The 25,916-nt window shown below is 45.5% G+C and overlaps 1 protein-coding gene across 3 annotated transcripts in view; it reads left to right on the top strand.

The window, feature by feature from the left end:
- The first annotated feature begins 366 nt into the window (after window positions 1-366).
- PDZD2 (PDZ domain containing 2) overlaps window positions 367-25,916 on the top strand; it is a 467,120-nt gene continuing 441,570 nt past the window's right edge. For all 3 annotated transcript variants that reach the window (XM_068251259.1, XM_068251260.1, XM_068251261.1), the window contains exon 1: window positions 367-489. The gene's annotated coding sequence lies outside the window, so the exon portion shown is untranslated. The remainder of the gene's footprint in view (window positions 490-25,916) is intronic.

Below are 25,916 nucleotides of genomic sequence, written 5' to 3' on the forward strand. Positions count from 1 at the left end.
TGTTTATAATTGTATAGGGTGCAGTGGGACTCCCCAGTAGTAGCAGGCTATGTATATAACTGTATAGGGTATAGTGGGCATCCCCAGCTGCAGTAGGCTACCTATAGAACTGTATAGGGTGTAGTGGAACTCCCCAGCAGCAGTAGGCTATGTATATTATTATATAGGGTAGTGGGACTCCCTAGTTAGTAATAGCATGACTCCCTGGTAGTAGCTGCAGCAGGCTATGTATATACAGTAATTATATCGGATAGAGGTACTCCCTGGTGGTAGTAGTAGTAGTAGTAGCAGCAGCAGCAGGCTGGATTGGAAGGTTGGATGCAGGCAGAGCAGCAGCAGTCTCTGGTCTCCTCCCAGTGAAGCCGGTGGAGGGCTGAGCTCCGTCACTCACTCTCTGCTGTGTGTATAGAGGGATCTGGCTCTACTCCTCGGAGTCTCCGCTCTCCTCTGCTGGATGTGGCCGGGGCTCAGCTGCACATCCCCGGGCAGGTAAGGCGCCGCTCCCCGCCTCGCTCTATGGCTAGACACAGACATGCAGTCACGGGGCAGAAGTGCGGGAATGTATGGCGGCAGCCCCTCCAGCCGGGCACACGGGGGGAAAGTCATGGAGCTTTGTGCCCGGTGTCTGCCAGCCTGCCTGCTCCTCACCCACCGCATGGGTCACCTTCCTGCAAGGCAAGAGCTTCTGCAGCAGCTCCACTCATCAGCCTGCCCTGTGCGGGTCACCGCCGTTTCCGCGACCAGGCACAATGTGACCCCATCAAGGCAGCCCGTCTGCTGGCTGGTTCTGCATAAACTGCATTGCTCTGCTGGGCTCTTCATTCTTGTTTATGGTAGTAGTGGTACTATGCCTGCTTATCAGGGGGGAAGCAAAGGCAATCCAAGGTTTATTCCATGCTTGATTAATTGATTAATTTCCTTTTTTGTCTGAATGGAACCTGTTATTCCTGCATTCTGGCAGCAGATTGACCTCTTTCCCATTAAAATGAATGGGAACGTTCACTGAGGCGTTTGTGAATTGCTGTGGTTGATATGGTGATCTAAGGGTGTATACACACATACAATTTTTGATTGGTCAATTATATTTCCTCCATGCAGTATGAGAACAATCGCATAGTATGCAAAATCTGTGCGCCCTCATACTACATGGAGGTGGTAAAATCGGCCAATCAAAATTGAAGGTGTGTGCCATGCTTTAGAGACAGAAACTGTCAGCTGATTAACTGGCAGCAGATTAGTCAGTCGGTTAATTGGTCATCTGTTCATGAATAGCATTACCTGTCCAATTATTCCGTTTTCTGTATTGCAATTTTCTAAGATGTATATACAGCAGTTGGCCATTATATCGCTGTTTTGTGACTTGGTGCCGAGGGATAGTCAATGAAATGGGAAAAAATTAATTTGTTTTAGAACTATGCAAAATCTGTATGTGGGTAGGAACACACTAGGAAGAATCACATATCCGGTTTCCATAGCAGAAAAGGCATATGCGACTCTGTCTAGTGTGTTCCTACCCTGTGGCCTTGTTCACATTGGGCTCTATTCATAAAACATTTGTGGCGAAAAAACTCCTGGAGGGAAAATACCGCAGCGGTATTTTAGACTTCTGGGTGGTAATTCAAAAAAATCTTGAAAGCTGCGATGCAAGAGCGGAGATCTCCCGCTGAAAGCTGGCGGTAAGCTGTCGGAAGGCATGCGGTAACACTTCAGCCGGCAGAGTCCCTCCGTGCGCTGCTCTCTCTGGGAGGTCTGTCCCATTCACTTGTATGTAATCCGCAAAATCAGAGGAAGCGGTATTTCCCATCCACATACCGCTTCCTCTAATCTTTATGAATGGACATTTTGTTACTTTTTCTAGATAAATCTAGAAAAACTCTGAAGAAGGCGGAAATTTCTCGCTCTGCTGGGGGATTGTAGATTTTCATGTGGGAACAGCTTTTATGAATGCCCACTTTGCTAAATGGACGGGAAAATCCGCTGTTTTGAGCGGAAAACTTGTGGTAACCCTTTATGAATAGAGCCCATTGCGTTCGGCTTGCGTGTCCGTCCGCGGTGGGCTTATTTTGAAGCGTGTTTTCTTTCCGATTCCCGGTGCTTGGGTGGGCGATTCTTTTTTGTAGTTGGCGGTTTCCGACACGTTTTGGTAATTCACTCCCTGACACAAGTCAGGAAGTGAACTCTTTGATCCGGAAAAGCATACAATGTACTGTATTTTTTGGACTATAAGACTCAATTTTTCTCTTCCAAAAGTGGGGTAAAAAGGTCACTGCGTCTTATAGTCTAAATGCAGGGAATTCCTGACTTGTGAACGCTGCCAATACGAACCTCCAACCTGCCACAATGTCAGGGACTCCCTGAATTGTGCCCATGCCGAGGAGGACACAGGGGGACACAAGGGGGGCACAAAGGGGCATAGAGGAGGACACAAGGAGGAGGACACGGAGACTCGAGGTACAAAGGGGGCATGATCCACAAGATGCCCCTTCACCATGGATGTACCAAGTTTAGTATATATTTTTTCCCCCGACTTTTGTCCTCTAAGGCTACTTTCACAGTGGTACGTTGTGTTTTGATGCAATGTTAAAGTTGCAACGCAAACTAACAACGCAACGTCCCAAAAATGTCACAATGCAACTCTATGCCCTGCTACCGTTGCACACAGTAGGCATACAGGCAATGAAAACTATGCTTCCAAGTCATTACGGAGCATGTGCAAACAGTCCAACGCAGCTAATAACGTGTATAACGCACTGCATGCAGCACTTTCTAATAACGCTACATGTTACACACAAATGCAACGTGCGCACTGTGAATGTTGCACAGACTTACCGTAGTATTGCTGTGCGTTAGTGCACGTTAAAACATTTTCTAACGTGCGACTTTAACGTCGCACTGTGAAAGAGGCCTAAGCCTAGGTGCATCTTATGGTCAGGAGCGTCTTATAGAGCGTAAAATACGGTATTTGTTCTTAAAAACGCCAACGCAATTGCTCCACAAAGCGGTTTTGTGAGCGTTTTGCGGTGTTCCTATACCTTCTATTGAGGCAGAATCACCTCAAAAATGGCTCAAGCACCCCTTATCGAAATGGATCGGAAAGGAACCGCTTAGATATGATCTATCTCATAGAGAATCATTGTGTGAGTGCTTTCAGGGTGATTTTGAAAAACCGCCCGCGCTTAAAAAATAACAAAAATGTCTGCAGTGTGAACAAGCCCTGTATGTTTTTGCAGCTTAAAACTGGACCAATTAAATTCCATCTTGGTGGAATTCAATTGGCCCATATCCAAGCTGCATAATTCTGCATTGACTTGGAGTCATTTGCATCACATTGACCATTCTTATCAGCGACTTTCTCCTCTGAGGATGAAAGGTTTTGCATCATGTAACTCAAGGTATTTACAAAGAGCATGTTAACCAGTATCCCAGGTAATATGGGGTAAGATTGTACTGACTGCAAAATATTCAAGGATAACTGTAACCTGCTAATGAATACAAAAAAATATTCACCTAAGACGAGAGAAGGCTTTGAATCCTTTAGTGCCTTCCTGTTCCTCTCTGTGTCTCCTCCTTCCAGCCTCCGAGTTTGTTGAAGAGGCGTTCGGATCTCTTTGGATGGCCACGGAAGTATTAGCGAGCGCAGTATGGAGCCACTCCTCTTCAGAAGTACTCGGAGATCCAAGTACTTCTGAGAATACACGAAGACGCAGCCGATGGGAGATTTAAACGGGGGCCCAGCAATGGAAGAGAAAGGCACTTCTGATGGTTCCAAGGGGTACTGGCTTGATATACTTAATATATAGAATAACACATTTTAGAGTTTTAGAAAATGATAAACCTTATTTAAACAACTCCAAATTATTGTTTTAGCTAATTAAAAGCAAGTAAATGCTTGGAAATTGTTTAGAACCAATTATCATGTACTACGATTAAATATATATTTGTCAAGGGGTACTTATGATAAAGTTTACTATGCTAGGCGGTACTTGGTGAGTACAGGGTTTTAAAAGGGGTACATACCAATAAAATGTTGAGAAACGCTGGTCTATAACACACATGGGTAGTCATCTGTGATTATTTACCATCACATCATCTGAGTAGAAAAAAAAATCACATGCAGAAGTGTCACTTGGGGAGCTCGATGTCTCCAAACACTCCCCGCATCTGCATTTTGGGGTTAATAGAAAAAGCCCATCTCCTGAGCTATCTCTCCATACTTATAGCTTAAAGAGACTCTGTAACCTCAAAAACATCCCCTGGGGGGTACTCACCTCGGGTGGGGGAAGCCTCCGGATCCTAATGAGGCTTCCCACGCCGTCCTCTGTCCCACGGGGGTCTCGCTGCAGCCTTCCGAACAGCCGGCGACAGACCCGACTGTAAAATCAATATTTACCTTTGCTGGCTCCAGCGGGGGCGCTGTGGCTGCTTTCGGCTCCGAACTACACGGAAATACCCGATCTCAGTCGGGTCCGCTCTACTGCGCAGGCGCCGGAAACTTGCGCCTGCGCAGTAGAGCAGACCCGACGGCGATCGGGTATTTCCGCCTACTTCGGAGCCGACAGCCGTCAGAGCGCCTGCGCAGGAGCCAGGAAGGTAAATATTGACGTCATCTTTCACGGAGGGCTGCAGCGAGACCCCCGTGGGACAGAGGACGGCGTGGGAAGCCTCATTAGGATCCGGAGGCTTCCCCCACCCGAGGTGAGTACACCCCAGGGGATCTTTTGACGTTACAGATCCTCTTTAACTCCTCAATAATGCTTTACAAGTCCCCCCCCCTCAAAAAAAAAATACACAAACATTTAATTACTCAGAATAAGTTGTTCCTTAAACTTTGATGTCTCTTTTGTCACCTTAGTTGTATTAATTATTTGCTTGCTTGGTGGTTAAAAGGTTTTATATCGATAATTCATGGGATAAGTTTTGCTTTGTGAATGTCCCCTTTGTGTGTGTTTGTCTTTTTTTTGCCCTGCTTGAAGGTAGTGTATGGTAACTGCTGTATTAAGGGTGCATACACACATCAGACCATAGTCTTTGGAAAAGGAAAAATCACAGACCAATTTTACCCCCTTCCATGTAGTATGAGAGCCATACTCTACACAGTCTATTCTATGGAGCTGAACTCCCCATCAGACAGAAATCTTTGCAAGATGCTGCACACAAAGATTCAGGAATAGATCTTTTGCAGATGCTGATCTTTTGTGTCTGTACAGCATCTGTGTGTTCAGCATCTTGCAAAGATTTTATCTGATGGGGAGTTCAGCTCCATAGAATAGACTGTGTAGAGTATGGCTCTCATACTACATGGAAGGGGGTAAAATTGATCTGTGATCTTTCCTTTTCCAAAGACTATGGTCTGATGTGTGTATGAGCCTTAACTCTGTGACCAAATGTGCTGAAAACTACGAGTGTTTGGCTGCAGCAGTTACAGGTTGGTAATGGAGGTGTCGGAAGACCTGTTTGTAAAGCCAGGTACACACTTCCAATTATGATTGGCCAATCACTGACCAATTTTACCACCTCCATGTAGTATGAGGGTTTACCTACACAATCTGCAGAGAGTATTTAATATCTGTTGACCCTCCTACTACATGGAAGTGGAACAATTGGTCAGTGGTTGGCCAATCATAATTGAAAGTATGTACCAGGCTTTAGGGTGCCTACACACATGCATGGCCAATGATGGACTCATTCTTACCACCTTTATGTAGTAGGAGGTCCAACAAGTTTTGAATTCTATGAACACATTGTGTAGGTAAGCTCTCCTACTACATGGAAGAGGTGACATTGGCCAATCAAAATTGTATGTGTGTACAAGGCTTAAAGGACAACTGAAGAGAGAGGTATATGGAGGCTGCCATGTTTATTTCCTGTTAAGCAATACCAGTTGCCTGGCAGCCCTGCTGATCCTTTGCCTCTAATACTATTAGCCACAGCCCCTGAACAAGCATATAGCAGATCAGGTGTTTCTGACTTTAAAGTCAGATCTGACAAGATTAGCTGCATGCTTGTTTCTGGTGTTATTCAGATACTACTGCAGAGAAATAGACCAGCAGGGCTGCCAGGCAACTGGTATTGATTAAAAGGAAATAAATATGGCAGCCTCCGTATACCTCTTACTTCAGTTCCCCTTTAAGGCTCCATTATCAGTACATCAGTTGCATTGCAGAATAATTCTGAATGTGAACTCGCTGCCTATAAAGTTCTATGGATCTGTTCACAGTGCTGCGTTGTAACAGATCACATTATTCTAATTCACTGTATGCAGGCTTTGTATTAAAGTCCAGTCTCCATTGCAGTTCACACTTATTATAACGTATCCGTTATGCAATGCGCACACTATGAACTCAGCCTTAATATTCCCTATGTGGTTGTGCAGCAACTGCAATACAACATTTAGGACACATTCACAGTGCTGCGTTTCCTGTGACAGCAGAAACGCAACTTGATTGGGATAACGCCGCTGCACATTACCTGCATGTTGCATACAGTTAATTAACCACTTAACGACCGCCTAACGCCGATAGGCGGCGGCTGGTTGTAAGTGGTTTTACATGGAAACGCCTGTTCCATGTCAGTTCACGTAGGGTGTCTCCGTGAACAGCCTGCGAGCCTCCGATCGTGGCTTGCAGGCTAAATGTAAACGCGGGGAAGAAATCCCCATGTGTTTACGGCGCTGCTGCGCAGCAGCGCCGTAAAGGAGATCGGCGATCCCCGGCCTCTGATCGGCCGGGGATCGCCGGCATCTGATAGGCTGAGGCCTATCAGAGGCAGTACAGGACGGATCGCTGTCCTGTACCGCCTATAGTGGGAAGGAGAGGGAGGGAGGGAATAGCGCTGCGGAGGGGGGCTTTGAGGAGGCCCCCCCCCCCCCGCTACACGCAGATAGCCGGTGGCGATCTGACCCCCCCCAGCAGGACACCCCCCTAATGGGGAAAAAAGGGGGGGGGGAAGTCTGGTCGCCCTGCCTGCAAGGTGATCTGTGCTGTGGGCTGGAGAGCTCACGCAGCACAGATCATGGAAGACAAGCCCGGTCCTTAAGTGGTTAAAAGTATGCTGTACTGTGAAGGTTAGTGCACACAGTGCATTACCATAACGTACTCTGTTGTATCGCAGTGCAACTGCCGCCCTGCAAACATCACAGGTGGTGCATTACACTACAATGCACCACTGTGAACGTGGCGTAAGGGTCCTTCATACTGCGTCCGTTGCATTCCGTCACCATGGATAATATAATGTCATTGCATGTAATCCTATATCTATGGTAGATTCACATCAGGAGCGGTGTGGCAGGTTTTGTTGGAGTAACACACAGATTGCATTGCGTTTATTAGACAATGGGCTTGATTCACTAAACCATGATGACTCATACCACGGGCACGCTAGCGTTTTCGCGTGCAATTGTGAATTTTTTGCGCGCGGAAATTTGTACGAAAACGCTAGCGCGGCCGGGATATGAGTTATCGTGGTTTAGTGAATCAGGCCCAATGTGTGCATTTTAGAGTGGCAGTGAAGCATGCTTTTCTGATTGTTTTAGGTGACCTAAGTTTTCAAGTGTGTCCAGATCTTTATGCTTTATACTGCTGAGAGCTGCTGTCGCTTTGTTTTAGTACTGCTGAGCAAGAGGTTCTGCAGCAGCTGTATGGTATCAGGATGGGTCTCTTCATATACTGACTGTAAGGCAGGGAACACACTTGACAGTTTTCCTACGAACTCATGTTAATCAATGGGCTAGTTCACACTTAATATGTTGTTCACGCGCAGAAAAAAAACTGACATTCTGCATCCTGATTCTGCACATTTTGTCAGTTTTCTCTATCAATTACATCAGCTGCTGTGAAAAAACGCGCGCGTTTTCCTGCATGGAAACACACTTGGTGTGCAGAAAAAGTGCGCAGAAAAACGCGCGCGGAAAACAAAGTCAAGTGTGTTCCCTGCCTAAGTTCTCTGCTGCTTGTACAGTAATCATGTGTGTAGTAACTGTAGTTCTTGTTAAATCCTCCCTCTGTAACCTCCTATGACAAGTCTGGGGCAAAGGAAAGTGGAACAGTTGTCCAGAGCAGCCAATCAGAATGCCTCTTTCACTTACCAGCTCAGACCTGATTGGTTGCCCTGGACAGCTGACAGCTCCAGGATCTTTGCACCTTGCATAACAAATCCATTTAAAGGTACCCACTAACGGTACAATTTTTCCTTCAGAATTGTTATTTCAATACCATTGGAACAATTAAAACTATGTGTGGGGGGAGGGGAGGGTTGTCTGTAAATAATCAGCACTGAGTGTCAAATTCCCTAGGTACGCCACTGCTTTCCTGACTCCTAACTCTAACCCCTACCCCAGCGAGCGCAAACCCTCTTCCTGTGCCTAACCTTAACTCCCCTGGCGCAAACCCCTTCCCTGATGCCTAATCTTACCTGCCCCCCCCCCCCCCCCCCACACACACACACACAAACTCCCTTACAGACACCTAACTTTAACTGCCTCTAGAGTGCACAGCCAGTGGCATAGCAATAAGGGGTGCAGAGGTTGCGACCGCATTGGGGCCCTGGGTCAGATGGACCTTGGGGGCCCACCCTCAACCACAGTATTAGCTCTTTATTGGTCCTGTGCTAACAATAATAACTTTTATAGATGCTTTGAATGGTAGTAATCATTAACAAACTGCTCCCCATCCGCTACTTGCACCTCTGACACCGTGGTTGCCTTTGGCAGTGCGCCGTATCAATTGTTATGTATGGAGAGCTTGCTGGCCCCCAGTGTCAAACTTGCACTGGAGCCCGCCAACAACTTCTTAGCTACGCCACTGCCTGATGCCTAACCTTGATGCTCCCCTCCCTGGTGTAAGCCCCCTTTCTGATGATGTTAATGACAGTCCAGAATGTTTAGTATATGTATGTATGTATATGTATGTATTTGTGTGTATATATATATATATATATATATATATATATATATATATATATATATATATATATATATATATATATATATGCTTTGCGGTCTTTGGCATCAATAATTTGCAATGAAATAAAATTAATCTAATTGGATGTGGCTCCACCCCTGGATTTGAACCCCAATCACCCAATGGCCAACTGTACCAGGTACAGGTGATTAACAGTGCAAGAATGGCAGAAATTAAATATTCCCCTTAAAAATCAATAGGTGGATTTTGATTGGCTTTTATAGGCTCCACCCACTTTTCTGAATATTAATCCCAGTCACCCAACGACCAACTGTGCAAAGTTTGAGAACCCTACCATTAACAGTGTAAGAATAGCTGCAGTTTACATTTGTATTTTTCTCCACCCACTTATTTCCTAACATTGTTCAGGTATGTATTTGGCTGGTGTTGGCTCCGCCTACTATTTCTAACCCTAACACACAATTACTCAATAACCAAGTTTGTGAGCTTTGCGGTCTTTGGCATCAATAATTTGCATTGATATTAAACAAATCTGATTGGCTGTTTGTGGCTCCACCCCTTTGTCTGAATTTGAACCCCAGTCACCCAATGACCAACTGTACCAGGTTTAAGGCTTGTGCCATTAACAGTGCAAGGATGGTAGCAATTACATATTCCCCTTGAAAATCAATACGTGAATTTTGATTGGCTTTTGTAGGCTCCACCCACTTATCTGAATATTAATCCCAGTCACCCAGTGACCAATTGTGCAAAGTTTGAGAACCCTACCATTAAAAGTGTAAGAATCGCTGCAGTTTACATTTTCTCAGTGAAATTTGCATTTGTCTCCGCCTACTGATGACCCGGCATTGCCCGTTTATGTATTTTGCAGGTGCTGGCTGTGCCCACTTTTCCTAACCCTAACACACAATTAATCAATTACTCAATGACCAAGTTTGTAAGCTTTGCGGTCTTTGGCATCAATAACCTGCGTTAAAATGAAAAAATCATATTGGCTGTTTTTGGCTCCACCCCCTTTTATAAATTTAAACCCCAGTCACCCAATGATCAACTGTTTCAGGTTTGAGGCTTGTGCCATTAACAGTGCAAGAATGGCAGCGATGAAATATTCCCCTGAAAAATCAATAGGTAATTTTTTATTGCCTTTTGTAGGCTCCACTCATTTTTCTGAATATTAACCCCAGTCACCCAGTAACCAACTGTGCAAAGTTTGAGAACCCTACCATTAACAGTGTAAGAATGGCTGCTGTTTACATTTTCCCAGTAAAATTTGTATTTGTCTCCGCCCACTTATGACCCGGCGTTGCCCGCTTATGTATTTGGCTGGTGTTGGCTGTGCCCACTTTTCTAACCCTAACACACAATGAATCAATTACTCAATTACCAAGTTTGTAAGCTTTGCAGTGTTTGGCATCAATAATTTGCATTGGAATGAAACAAATCTAATTGGCTGTTTGTGGCTCCACCCCCTTTCTGAAATTGAACCCCAGTCACCCAATGATCAACTATACCAGGTTTGAGGCTTGTGCCATTAACAGTGCAAGAATGGCAGCAATGTAAATATTCCCCTTGAAAATCAATAGGTGAATTTTGATTGGCTTTTATAGACTCCACCCACGTTTCTGAATATTAATCCCAGTCACCCAGTGACCAACTGTGCAAAGTTTGAGAACCCTGCCATTAACAGTGTAAGAATGGCTGCAGTTTACATTTTCCAGTGAAATGTGTATTTGTCTCGGCCCCCTTTTTGGTTATGGGAATAAAAAGTATCCTATACTTTATTCCAGGTAATGTACTATGTGTGTGCCAAATTTCATTCACATCCGTTCAGCCATTTTTGCGTGATCGAGTAACAAACATCCGAACATCCGAACTTTCCCATTTATTATATTAGTAGGATATATATATATATATATATATATATATATATATATATATATATATATATATATATATATATATATATATATATATATATATATATATACATACTAGCTAATTGCCCGGCGTTGCCCGGGTATGTATTTGGCTGGTGTTGGCTCCGCCTATTTTTTCTAACCCTAACACACAATTACTCACTGACCAAGTTTGTGAGCTTTGCAGTCTTTGGTATCAATAATCTGCATTGAAATGAAACAAATCTGATTGAGTGTGTGTGGCTCCACTCCCTTTTCTGAATTTGAACCCCAGTCACCCAATAACCAACTGTACCAGGTTTGAGGCCTGTGCCATTAACAGTTCAAGAATGGTAGCAATTAAATATTCCCCTTGAAAAGCAACAGGTGAAGTTTGATTTACTTTTGTAGGCTCCACCCACTTTTCTGAATATTAATCCCAGTCACCCAGTGACCAACTGTGCAAAGTTTAAAAACCCTGCCATTAACAGAATGGCTGCAGTGTACATTTTCCCAGTGAAATTTGTATTTGTCTCCACCCACTGATGACCCGGCATTGCCCGGGTATGTATTTGACTGGTGTTGGCTCCGCCCACTTTCTAACCCTAACACACAAACATTCAATGACCAAGTTTGTGAGCTTTGGAGTTCTTGGCATCAATCATTTGTATATTCCCATAGAAATTAAACATTGATAGGCTTTGTAACCTTGACACACAGTCACTCAATGACCAAGTTTGTGAGCTGTCAGGTTCTAGGCATCAAAAATGTGTGAATGGAAGCAGTTTATCCACTAAGGAAATCTGATTGGCTGTATGTGGCCCCGCCCCTTTAGTGAACTTTGACCCCAGTCACCCAATGACCAACTGTAGCAGGTTTGAGGCATCTGCTATTAACAGTGTAAAAATGGCAGCAATTTAAATATTCCACTTAAAAATCAACAGGTGAATTTTGATTGGCTATTATAGGCTCCACCCACTTCCCTGAATATCTCAGTCACTCAGTGACCATCTGGGCAAAGATTGGGAACCCTGAAATAAATAGTGTAAGAAGGGCTGCAGTTTACACTTTCCCAGTGAAATGTGTTTTTGGCTCCGCCCACTTTTTGTAACCTTGACACAAATTCACTACTCAATGCCCAAGTTTGTGAGTTTTGGGGTCCTTGGCATCAATAATTTGTATTTTCCCATGAAATGAAACAAATCTGATTAACTGTTTGTGGTTCTGTCCCCTTTTCTGAATTTGAACCTCAGTGACCCAATGACCAACTGTACCAGGTTTGAGGCTTGTGCCATTAACAGTGCAAGAATGGCAGCAATTTTAATATTCTCCTTGAAAAGCGACATGTGATTTTTTGATTGGCATTTTTAGGCTCCACCCACTTTTCTGATTATTAATCCCAGTAACCCAGTAACCAGCTATGCTAAGTTTGAGAACCCTGCCATTAACAGTGAAGAAGGGCTGCAGTTTACAATTTCCCAGAAAAATCTGTTTTTAACTCCACCCACGTTTTGTAACCTTGACACACAGTCACTACTCAATGACCAAGTTTGTGAGCTTTTGGGTTCCTGGCATCAAAATTGTGCTAATGGAAGCAGTTTATCCAGCAAAGAAATCTGGCTGTTTTTGGCTCCGCCCCTTTACTGCATTTGAACCCCAAACACTTAACGACCGACTGTAGCAGGTTTGAGGCCTCTGCTATTAACAGTGTGAGAATGGCTGCAGTTTCAATATTCCCCTTGAAAATCAATAGGTGAATTTTGATTGGCTCTTGTAGGCTCCACCTACTTTTCCGAATATTAATCCTAGTCACCCAGTGACCAACTGTGTGAAGTTTGAGAACCCTGCAATTAACAGTGTAAGAAAAGCTGCAGTTTACATTTCCCCATGTAAAAAGTTAGTTGTTTTGGCTCTGCCCACTATTTCTAATTTTGACATACAGTCACTTAATGACCAAGTTTATGAGCTTTGGGGTCTTTGGCATCAATAAGTTGCATTTTACCATTGAAATTAAACAAATCTGATTGGCTGTTTTTGGCCCGCTCCCTTCAGAATTTAAATTTCAGTCTCCCAGTGACTGACTGTAGCAGATGTTAGGCCTCTGCCATTAAGAGTGCATGAATGGCAGCAAAGTAAATATTCCCCTTGAAATTCAAAAGGTGAATTTTGATTGGCTGCTGTAGGCTCCACCCACTTTTCTGAATATTAGTCACAGTCACCCAGTGGCCAACTGTGTCATGTTTGAGAACCCTGGCGATAACAGAATGGCTGAAATCAATCTAACAAATCTGATTGGCTGTTTGTGGCTCCACCCCTTTAGTGAATTTGGATCCCAGTCACCCAATGACTGACTGTATCAGGTTTGAGGCCTCTGCCACTAACAGTGTAAGAATGGTAGCAATGTGAATATTCCCCTTGAAAATTAATAGGTACATTTTGATTGGCTGTTGTAGGCTCTACCCACATTTCTGAATATTCATCCCAGTCACCCAGTGGCCAATTGTGTAAAGTTTGGGAACCCTGCAATGTAAAAAATGAAGTTGTTGGCACCGCCCACTTTTTATAACCTTGACATACAGTCACTCAATTATCAAGTTTATCAGCTTTGGGATCCTTGGTATCAATAATTTGTATATTCCCATTGAAAAATAAACAAATCTGGCTGTTTGTGGCTCCGCCCCCTTCCTGAATTTGGACCCTAGTCACCCAGTGACCAACTGTACCAGGTTTGAGGCATCTGCTTTTACCAGTATAAGAGAATGGTAGCAGATGAAATATTCCCTTTGAAAATCAAAAGGGGAATTTTTATTGGCTGTTGTAGGCTCCACCCACCTTCCAAAATCTTAATCTGTGACCCAATGACCAACTGTGCAAAGTTTGAGAACCCTGCCATTAACGGTGTCAGAATGGCTGCCGTTTAGATTTTCCCAGTAAAAGTTGTTTTGGCTCCGCCCACTTTTTGTAACCTTGACGCACAGTCACTCAATGACCAAGTTTGTGAGCTGTCAGGTTCTAGGCATCAAAAATGTGTGAATGGAAGCAGTTTATCCACTAAGGAAATCTGATTGGCTGTATGTGGCCCTGCCCCTTTAGTGAACTTTGACCCCAGTCACCCAATGACCGACTGTAGCAAGTTTGAAGCCTCTGCCATTAAAAGTGTAAGAATAGCAGCAGTTTAAATATTCCCCTTGAAAATCAATAGGTGAATTTTGATTGGCTGTTGTAGGCTCCACCCACTTTCTTGAATCTTAATCTCATTCACCCAGTGACCAACTGTGGCAAGTTTGAGAACCCTGCGATTAACAGTCTAAGAATGGCTGCAGTTTACATTTTCCCATTTAAAATGAACGGCTGAAATTTGATTGGCTGTTTTATGCTCCGCCCACTTTTCCTGGATTTGTAACCTCGGTTACCAAGTGACCAACTGTGCAAAGTGTGGGGACTGTGGCTTGATTACTGTGAGAATGGCAGCCTTTTACATTTTTTCCATTGACATGAATGGGTGGAATCTGATTTGCTGTTTGTAGCTCCGCCCAGGTGTGCAGGGGGGCCGCGAGACCCCCAGAACATATCATCCCAGGTAGTAAGGTATCTGCATACCAAGTTTCGTTCAAATCGGTCAAGCCGTTTTCGCGTGATCGCGGCACATACACACACACACACATACACACACACACATACACACACACACATACACACACACACACACACACACACACACACACACACACACACACACACACACACACACACACACACACACACACACACACACACACACACACACACACACACACACACACACACACACACACACACACACACACACACACACATACATACATACATCCGATTTTATATATATAGATATATAATATGTTCCTCTTTAACTTTGGATTGTTTATGGACAGTTCATCAGTGGGAGATCTAATCAGGCAGTGGGATGGACAGCCACGTCACTTATTTTTAAAAGGAAAGCAGCAACTCCTCCTTTCATGTCCTTCTCAGTTGAAGGGATGATGGGAGATAACTCTTCTGTTTTACAGTCCTCTGATGCATGGTTAGCATATTCTGACCTCACTGCTTGTAAAACAGATGCAAACATCCAGCATAGATAGATTTTTACCAGCAATAAATTAGTTAAAGGAGCCTGTAGTGGGAATAAAAATGGGCAGTAGACTCTCCTAGTGACAGGTGCACTTTGTAAGCTCGCTCAATAAATACACCAGAGCCATACTCCCACTCAGACAGACACTAGAGAAAATGCATTTTACACCGCTGATGTTGGTAGGACATTCTCACACTTGCTGCTTTTGTTCTGTCACACACTTTCAGGCGGTAAAGGTGGCTACTAACTATCCAGCGAAAAATCGTTTGAGCTATCAGATAATTCTGTTCGGAAGTGAAATAGTTCACTACACCATCAACGAACCAAACTTTGCTTCCTATCTATCACAATTGACAAGAAAATCCAAATTTTGGTTAAACGAAAATCCAATTGGACGTTTTTATAATCGATTGTGCCCATCAACAGAGATTATTTACAACCAATCCGATCAGAATTTCTGATTGCTCAAACGATTTTTCACTAGAAATTGGATTATTAGTGGCCACCTTAAGCATTCAGCACGGGCAGTTGGACGGCGTACATCCTATGCATTGACCTCTGAGCGGGCACCAGGCAGTCGCTAGATGTTGCATGCCACAATTAACCGCTCCCTGTGCCAACCACTGACACGTGTGGTTACAAACACTGCCGTGAAAATCGCATTCTCCTGTAAATAAACTTCACTGCTATGCGCAGAAAAATCTTTTCAAAAAATCGCATAGAAAACACACACAAACAAAAGAAAATGTAGCACCAAAATATTGGTAAGTGACAAAATTAAGCAAAAAGTGGAATAGTGCAGCCGGAAATCACAGGGATAAATGTGGACAAAACCCACCTTTTTGTCTGCCTATGCCTTGACGGCATATCAGCTGCACATGCGCTGCAGCAAACATGTGAATCCACAAAATGCGCAGGTGATAACAGCAATATGTGTAGTGTGGATACCCAGAGCCAGCAGGGTATCCGCATGCAAACACGGCCAATACAGTGCAGGAGACTTGGGAGCCGCCAGCGCCTCCATAGGCCGTAATAGAATTACGGCTATAGCTGCGCACAGGGAGTAACTTCGGCGCCGTCAGAAGACGGAGCTGAAGGTACTTTTAAAACACAATAATTCGGCCTCCAGCAATAGCTGGAAGCCGAATTATATCATTCCCCACCATCCACGTGGACCTGGAAGGGGAACATGATTAACACTGCCAGGACTTGTGCAGCAGGATAAGCCATATACCGTCTGTATCCTGCACCCAAGTCTCAAGGCGGTGATTTCATAGGTACGCATCAGCACGACCTTGGTGGCCCTGAGGCGATTGTCGACTGTGATAGTCATATATCTTAACGTGTGTGCTGGAACAATAAGAGATTTGCATCGTTCCCGAATAAGACTGTGTGTGTGTGTGTGTGTGTGTGTGTGTGTGTGTGTGTGTGTGTGTGTGTGTGTGTGTGTGTGTATCCCTCTTTCCATTATTTGGGTTCTACTGTTATTGGGATCCTACACCAGCAACCACTCTTCCTGACAGGTGTGGGATTCCTTCGTTTGGATGTACCCTGTCACCTGACAGCATGTGTATATAGTCATGTAACATATGTGCCATGGGGTTATGGATACAGGCACCCCGGTAGCAATGGAGGAATGCGCCAGTGTACTGGCCGGGTGGGCATCCAATCACCCCAAAATCAAACGCAGCTGAAGCCGCACACCAGGTTGCCCCATTTTTTGAGTGAGATCTTTCCAGCCTGCACAATCAATGGGAAATTGATACAATTCAGGCAGTCATGTTGTGGCATCAATCTCTGGCAGATATGCCCATCGTGATTGATTCTGCCAGGAAAATGAAGCCAGTGCATGGGCACCTTTTATGAAAGGCGCAGCAGAGATCACTTGAACTGCTTGGCACACGGTGGGACAGCTGTGTCTCACAGAAGAGAAACGGTTACTTTTACACTGTTTGGTTTATCCCTAGTTAAATCTTAAGGATTCCTGTGGCACGTGGGTTTATTGCTTTCTTCTACCCCCTGGAAGGAAGGGTTCTGGGAAACTGTAAAGTTTGGAAGAGTAATGTTTCCTTACCATGACCCGATAAGGTTTCCTCACCATGACCTGGAGGGTTATTTATCTTGACATAACACGCTGTCCATATTGAGTTACTCAGTATAATTCATTTTGGCATGTGATGATGTGAAGTTGGTTCTCCTCATTGGAGGTGTTGACACTTGTTGATGGGTAATTATCGCTAGTTTCTAGGGCTGCTAATAGCTTAGTATTTCTGGACTGGACCTGAAACAGCTAGGTGAAAGAAGTTTGTAGCAGACTCTGTGGGAGGGGCTACTGTGTGGATGTGCAAGGGGCGGACACAGACTGAACACTGAAAAGAAAGCAGCCCATTGCAGTGGCAGTCTGGGATGTAGAAAGTGGCCAGTGACTGACCTCCTGAGGGCCTTTAATTGGATTGTTGATTGGATTCGAAGTGAATATCCGCCTGGGCAAACTCCATTCTGGCAAATCGTGTTTAGTTGGAATCTGTGTGAATTGCACATGTGTAAAATGGGAGCTCTCTGTAATTGTGTTCCTGCTACATCGTACTCTATCATGCCTTGTTTTTATATTGATAGCTAAAGCAATAGTGAAGCGAGCTGCAAAAAATATGTAAAATATTGCCCTATGCAGAGGGAAGGCTCTGATTCCCATAGAACCTTCCCAGTCCTCTCTCCATTCCCTGGTTCAACCGCAGGGCCCCAGTAAAATTCTTCCACCAACTTGGTCGAATAAGTCTTCGGGCATCCGTCTGAAGTACGCGCATCTCCAAGTTCTTCCAAAGACGAGCGTTCCGCTTTGGAGCACTCGCGGTCCTGAGTGCTTCTGAAGAGGGAGGCATCTGTACTGCGCATGCAGAAATCAAGACTCACACATGTGCAGTATGGATCCCAGAAGCACTCAGGACCGCGAGTGCACCAAAGCCTCTTGAGGACTCCTAAAGGTGTGGAAATTCATCAAGGAAGGCATGGGAACGAGGGGTTGGAGAGAAGACTAGGAAGGCTCTATGGCAGTCTTCTTTTGAACCAGTTCCCTGGAACCCCAGGGATCCTTGAGAACTTTTCAGGGGTTCCCTGGCATTTTTCTCCTTCGAGGCGAGTTGCCTCAGCTTGCAGGTTGCCAAAGTTTCAAAATTACGTCTTTAGCTTCTCAGTGTCCTCTTAACTACTTTTCTGCCCATACTGAATTTTAGCTTCCATAGATTTTAGGCAGGATAAGGATGAAACCTTTTAAAAGTAAACACAGAGAACCCAGCAGCTAGGATGGCGTAATACAATCAAACTAGAAGACAGGAAGTCAGTCGGAGGTAGTTGTACTCTCAAGATTGCGTTGCAAGGTTGGGCAACCATCCAATAAAGGCTTTTGGAGAATAACTGTCTCCACATGGGTACAGGGATTTCCCCCGTACGTTGGAAGCTCTCTCAGGAAAAAAAAAGTTGACCAGGGACCCAATTGACTATAAAAGATATGGGAGGTCACCTCCCAGAGGAGGGGTGTAAACACAAACAGCGGATAAGAGGTGCCCAGCTTGGATAATATGTTTAATATCTTAAAAAAGTGAATTTTAGAGGTGGCTTATTTCAATAACTACACCAAAAAGGTACTAGGGAATTTTTATTAGCGCTAGGCATTGTGTTTCGTGAGTTCAAACGTCTCACTTCATCAGGCCAAAGTTCAGTGCCGAGTGTAAAAAATAGCCAAGAATCAAGGCGCTGGATTCTAGCTTCCATACTTGTTCTTCACTGGTGCAATGGCCACAAGACTGTTATGACACATTACACTGGTGATGAATAAACATGTAGGACATCAGGGGGGTCTGTACGGCTGATATTGTGGTGAACCCCTCCCACAGTTTGCTGTCTGGGAAATAACAGCTTTTTTCAACCGAGCTAGCGAGCAAGCATAAAACTCTCAGTAACGAACATTCCGTACAGATCACCTGGCAGAACTAAAGATGTCACCACCAGTGATACATAACAAGACTGTAAATCAGACAGAGGAAAGATTTTACAATGGGCAAACATGCACTGAATAATCTATAAATGAAAATTAACAATAAGCAATTTTCATGTTATGTTATTTTCACTACAGTTTCTCTTTAAGAGAAGTTCTCAACCCAGATGTTTGTTACTGCCAATTATCTGGAGTCTCTTCACAGCCATTAAGTAATAGACAGGTCCTAATGACAGAGCAGGGAGTCCCGCAGCCTCTCATTGGAGATCTAGGCTGTGGAAGCGGGATTTGCTACAAAAGCTTACCGAGCAGAGTACTGTGATGTACAAAGACTGTAGTGCAGTCAGACGTCCCCCTATAGGAGCAGCATGGTTCGCCCCGCACGTCAGATGTTTTCTGTAGAACCTCTCCTTGTCTTCCTCTGGATCAACACAGCCTGGAATTACCTGAGGGTGAACATGATGGACGTAACGAGTGATTGGAACGGCTTTATAGCTCGGTGTCCGCAGGATGTTGAATGTCAGGGAAGCTTTTATTGAAATCGGAGACACATGTTCTGTACTAACTTGTTGCTTTTCAGTGGGGATCTGTGAGTGCCCCCCCCCACCCGCCTTGTAATTTGGTGTCTACCGCAAGGACACAGATAAATGCGCGGAGAGGGGGGGACTAGTCGCGTATGGAAGCAATAAGGTGTATTTTTGTGTCTCGTAACAGGACACACATGATTTTGTGCACGTCTTTGTTTCTTCAGACAATGCTAAAGAGCCATACTGACCATCCACCCCCACCTTGGGGAGCCTTTCAGGCTTGGCAGCCATTTCACAAAATGTACCACTTCCAACCACTCCAGCTTGTAGACTCCTTTTGATTTGTTTATGTGAAATACTCTAATCTGCCTGAAAATCCATCCGACAAGCTTATCGCCGGATGCGTACAGGTGCTTTAGCGCCTGCAGCACTTGGCAATATTTATCGTTTGGGATGTAGTGCAGTACCATCTTTCCCATGCGACTCGTAAAACTTGAGGCGACGTTTTAAAAACCACGCATGTCGCCATATACGTACATGACTTCCGGTCCGTAGCACATTGCCGCAGAGCTGCACAGTTAAAGAAAACCTGAACTGAAAATTAAAAGTCAAAATAAGCATACACAAGTCATACTTACCTTCCATGTAGTCTACTCCTCAGTGTCTTTCCCCTGTCCCGCGTCCTGTTTGTTCACTGTGATCAAGGCAATTTTCCGTCCTCCATTTTGAAAATGACCATTACCCATAACCGCTTTCTGGTCAGCACACAGTTAAACTGTAACATCGCTCACTTGAGCCATAGGGAAACATGGACATTACCTGGTACATCAGTTTTCCTCTCAGCTATAACTGACAGCAACTGATATGTTACTGACAGCAACTGATATATTTCAGTTCTGACAAAAATGTTGTCAGAACTGGAAGGGATCACTGTAAGAAGAAAATGGTGAGCTTCTGAGAGGAACGGATGGCAAGGTAACTATGCAATGTTCATTTGAAGTTACCTCGTGTTTATTTTAAATATTTTTACTCAGGACAGGTTCTCTTTAAGTAGATTTGCCCTTGAGTGGGGGATGTGGCGAAAGCAGTATGAAAGGCCCCGTAGACCTGAAACGTTGCCCTGCGGTGGACTGTGGTAAAAGTGCTGCACCAGGTCAGTGTGAAAGGGCTCTAAAGGAAACTTGTAGGGAAAAAAGTGCCCAATTTGTGTACCTCAGGAGAAGGGAGACTCCTCCTCCTCCGCCAGTGCTGTCCCCGCATGAAAACCGGGGGTGGTGTGGGGTGGAGAGCATCTTGCGGACCATCTAAATGTGCGCATCGCAGGCCTCACAGGTTTTCTAGTGACGATGATTCTAGTGACGGTGTTTTGCTTTTGTGCTGGTTGTAGCATCCCTTTGCAGCTGCTGTGTTTTGGATGATGTTTTTAGCCCAGGCCCTGATGTGGTGTCCTGAGGCGAGATCCTCCAGCAGTGCCAGCGGGCTGCCACCCAGCCCTGACTGATGTCACCTTGTGGAAAGAAAATCCCGGGAAGAGGAATTGCTCACAAATTCCGACAGCCTCCCCCAGCAGCCGCTGAAATTTCCATAAGCTGCAATTTGTTTTAGTATAATGCCATTAGTGTATATGTGCCACCGCTGCCAAGACCTTGTGAGAAGTCACACCGCCACGCCTGCTGCTCACAAGCGGGAGCCGTTCTCCAGTCATGACTACTAACACATAAGTACTTCCTGTAAGACCTAAACTACCACAGTAGTAGCACCAAAGCAAACCTGAAGCAAAAATAAACTTATGATATAATGAATTGCATGTGTAGTACAGCTACGGAATAGAACATTGGTAGCAAAGACAAGAGTCTCATATTGTTTCCCAGTACAGGAAGAGTTAAAAAAAAACTTATCTATGCAAAAGAGCTTCTCTGAGCTAGTCAACCAACTTGGGCAGAATACGTCCTGTTTTTTTGAAAAAAGGTATATAACTGAAAATCAAAATATGAGACTCTTTTCTTTGCTACGAATGTTCTCTTTATTTGCTGCACTACAGATACATGTGATATGTGATGTAGAGCGGCATGAGACTGCCTATGGCCGACCCCAATGTCAACCGAACAATAACTTTAATACTATTCTTCACCTAAAATAAGAGACGGACACAAGTGCATGGATAAAATGGGTAGTTTTGAAGAATAAGATGAATCTCCACTTAGGACACCTGTTCTGGGGACAGCTGTGAGGGCCCATTCACACTTGTGCGGGAATCGAGCGATTCCCGCTCACGGCAAACCGCTAGCGGTTCTGCAAGAACCGCTACACAATGTAGCGAGTGGCAGTGTTCTCACTGCCGCGGTTGCGGTTAGCGATAACCGCAACCGCGCTGCATGCAGCGGTTTGCCGGCGACGAGCGTTCCGCCATTAGCGATCGTGATTAGCGTGCACAGCACGCTAATCGCGATCGCTCCAAAACCGCCGCAGTGTCCAGTGATTTTTCCGCGCTAATCGCGGGAAAATCACTCCCGCAAAACGCCGGCGGTAATCGCCGGCGTTCTGCGGTTCTAAGTGTGAATGGGCCCTGAAGGGTGAGATTTCCTCTCCCTTTGTGGAGACCACTTCCTGTCCCACCTGTTTGAAAAATCTATCACTAGCTTAGCTGATAACAGTTAAATCAAAATCAGAATCTAAAGTCCTGAAGGGAGAGGAATACGAAGGGCAATTATGTTTAGAAGGACCCAGCGCTGCATCGGTGAACAGGAGAAACAGACTTGCTACTGATGAGTCACATATCTAACTTTTTTTTATAGTTTTATAGTCCCCCCCCCCCCCCCCCAACTTTTTTTTGTTTTTTTTTTGTTTCCTCCGGCTACTTGATCCGCTCAGCCCCTCGACAGGAAGCCTACTTTTTTTTATTCAACCCACCTCGTGCTCTGTTTAAATGGTGTGATGATTTGCTCAGCTGCCTGTGCAGACAGGCAGCCCTTTGACCATTGTGTAGGTTTGCATGCTGCAGGACTCTGGAAAGAACAGCTTCTGTCAGTTTTGCAGCTTGTGCTTGCAGAGGAATTTGCATACGTTGTCATGCAAATTGCCTGGCCACATTCATTGGAGGCGTGTACTATAAGTACTATGTCTTTCCCACAATGCTTGGCTGTTCATAAGGATTTCGTCCTATGTAACACTCCTGGTGGGGTGTCAGCCTTGCTCTCTGTTTGAACATCAGCTTAGAGTAATTCCTAAATCTGCGCTAGGCAGATTTCCCTAGTGCTGTTATAGGATTGTATTATCTGTATTGCCTGTTCTGTCTTGTCTTGCCTGTTTGCCATTGTCCTGTCCCTATGGTGGTTGACAGGAAATGGTTCTGATCTCTGTTCTTGGAGTATAGCTGGTGCAGCGGTGGCTACCAGCTATCTCTTCTGTTCTGTCTTCTGGGATCGCGCTAGCTACTTTTTGCTAGCGCTGGGGATCCTTCTGTTCTGTCTCCTGGGATCGCGCTAGCTACTTTTCGCTAGCGCTGGGGATCCTTCTGTTCTGTCTCCTGGGATCGCGCTAGCTACTTTTCGCTAGCGCTGGGGATCCTTCTGTTCTGTCTCCTGGGATCGCGCTAGCTACTTTTTGCTAGCGCTGGGGATCCTTCTGTTCTGTCTTCTGGGATTGCGCTAGCCACTTTTCGCTAGCGCTGGGGATCCTTCTGCTCTGCTACTCTGTACTTGGATCGCGCTCGCCACTTTTCGCTAGTGCTGTGGATCCTATCTCTCGCTTGTCCCTGTTTTCGTGTGTCTGTCTGCTACGCTTGCTGGAGGCTCGGTGAGGTAACCGTTAAGCAAGCGCTCGCGTCCTCTGTTTCATGTTTGTCTGTTAATGGTTAGTTAGGCGTGCTTGTCTCTATTGTGCTTATCACGTGGAGACCGCGCATAACTGCGTGCACTGTTGCGAATGAGTGCGGTGTTCGCGGTTAGCTAGCATTTGTTATTTTCCGTATCTCCTCATTGTATTATTTGCTGTGCCTTTGCTAACCTCATATTCTGTTCTGATCTGCCTTGTGTCTTGTCTGGCGATCGCACCTCTCGCGATCGCGTTCCTATTTCATATCTGCTGTTGTGTGTGTGCGGTTGCGGGGTGGCGACTGGATTGGCACACACACATACAACCTGTCCCTTTGCTCATTCTCATTCGCAATCGCCTCTCTTGCGATTGCGTTCTGCGTTTTGTACAATTCCTGTCTGGCATTTGTGGAGGTACAGAGGATTGGTTCCTCTGCACTCCCCAGCGCCATCTGCCGACAGGAATTTTCCCTCTACGGGTGCGTAGCACCTTTTGCTGGGTTCCTGCAAATTATACGCTTGTGGAGGATTTCCGCCGTGTCAGCGCACACGTTGTGCGCTGATCACGGGGAAAGTTCCACAATCGTTACAAATGGAACCTGAGTGCTATATGGAGAGGGATATGGATGTTTCCTTTTAAACAATAACAGTTGCCCGGCAGTCCTGCTGATCTCTTTGGCTGCAGTAGTGGCTGAATCACACACCTGAAACAAGCACGCAGCTAATCCAGTCTGACTTCAGTCAGAGCATCTGATCATTATGCTTGTTCAGGAGCCGTGGCTAAAAGTATTAGAGACACAGGATCAGCAGGAGAGTCAGGCAACTGACATTGGCCTCAATTCACTAAACTTATCTCCTGTCTTTAATAACTCTTCTAGAGTTGTTACCATGGTGATAAGGCATGTAGTATTCAGGAAACATTTTACCTCAGGCAAACCTAAAGTTAACTCTTCTGTCTTTAAATTAACTCTCCAATCCTTAAAATAACTCCAGAGTTAAAGACAGGCTGTTAATTAGCTGCATGTGAAAATAACTACAGAGGAGGTAAATTAACCACAGAGGAGGTAAATTAACTACAGGAGAGGTAACTTAAGGAATGAAGAGGTAAGATAACTCTCTCACGTGTGGAGGTAAGTTTTCTCTTGCCTTATTATCTCTAGCATGATTTTAGTGAATTGAGGCCATTATTTTAAAAGGAAAAATCCATGTCCTTCTCAGTTTAGGTTCCCTTTAAGTATCCTGCTGATCCTCTCTCTAGTACTTTTAGCCATAGACCCTGAACAAGCATGCAGCATATCAAGCGTTTCTGACATTATTGTCATATCTCACAAAATTAGCTGCATGCTTGTTTCTGGCGTTATTCAGACACTACTGCAGCCATATAGATCAGCACGGCTGTCAGGAAACGGGTATTGTTTAAAAGGAAATACATAAGGCAGCCTCCATATACCTCTCACTGGTTCCCTTTAATCATTGCGTTCAGGAAAAGGCTCAGCAATGGCAAGAGGTGATTTTTCAGAAGCAGAGCTGAGGCGGGGGATGTGCACGCCTGTGCAGAGGCTGCATACACTGAATGAGAGTAGAATTTGGAACGACTACCTATGCTCAATGGGCTGTGCTTCTGTCCTGGGTGTGGCTGGCTGGGTAGATGGTGGGGGTGTGGCTGGGTAGATGGTGGGGGTGTGGCTGGAGGGATAGATGGTGGAGGTGTGGCTGGAGGGATAGATGGTGGAGGTGTGGCTGGAGGGATAGATGGTGGAAGTGTGGCTGGTGGGAGAGATGGTGGGGGTGTGGCTGGTTGGATAGATGGTGGGGGTGTGGCTAGGTGGGCTGTGCTTCTGTCCTGGGTGTGGCTGGAGGGATAGATGGTGGGGGTGTGGCTGGAGGGATAGAGTGCGGGGGTGTGGCTGGAGGGATAGATGGCGGGGTTGTGGCTGGAGGGATAGATGGCGGGGTTGTGGCTGGAGGGATAGATGGTGGGGGTGTGGCTGGATGGACAGATGGTGGGGGTGTGGCTGGGTGGATAGATGGTGGGGGTGTGGCTGGAGGGATAGATGGTAGGGGTGTGGCTGGATGGACAGATGGTGGGGGTGTGGCTGGGTGGATAGATGGTGGGGGTGTGGCTGGAGGGATAGATGGTAGGGGTGTGGCTGGCTGGATAGATGGTGGGGCTGTGGCTGGCTGGATAGATGGTGGGGCTGTGGCTGGCTGGATAGATGGCGGGGCTGTGGCTGGCTGGATAGATGGCGGGGATGTGGCTGGCGGGATAGATGGCGGGGGTGTGGCTGGCTGGATAGATGGTGGGGGTGTGGCTGGCTGGATAGATGGTGGGGGTGTGGCTGGCTGGATAGATGGTGGGGGTGTGGCTGGCAGGATAGATGGTGGGGGTGTGGCTGGCTGGATAGATGGTGGGGGTGTGGCTGGCTGGATAGATGGTGTCTGTGGCATTGCCCAGTATCTCCCAGGCTAAACTTCTGATTACAGTCGTGTGGGAAACATAATTTACCTTACTATTCAAAGCAAGCATGTGACGAAAGACCAGCTGCCAGTGCGGCACTGCACGCTTCCTCCGAGGGTTTCCACATGTGGGCCGCACACCACAGGGGTACTCTTGTGGGGTTCAGGGATTGCTTCAGCTTGTCACAGTCAATCCACTACAGTAAGT

Source organism: Hyperolius riggenbachi, chromosome 1 (genome assembly GCF_040937935.1).
Source record: "Hyperolius riggenbachi isolate aHypRig1 chromosome 1, aHypRig1.pri, whole genome shotgun sequence".
Lineage (NCBI taxonomy): Eukaryota > Metazoa > Chordata > Amphibia > Anura > Hyperoliidae > Hyperolius > Hyperolius riggenbachi.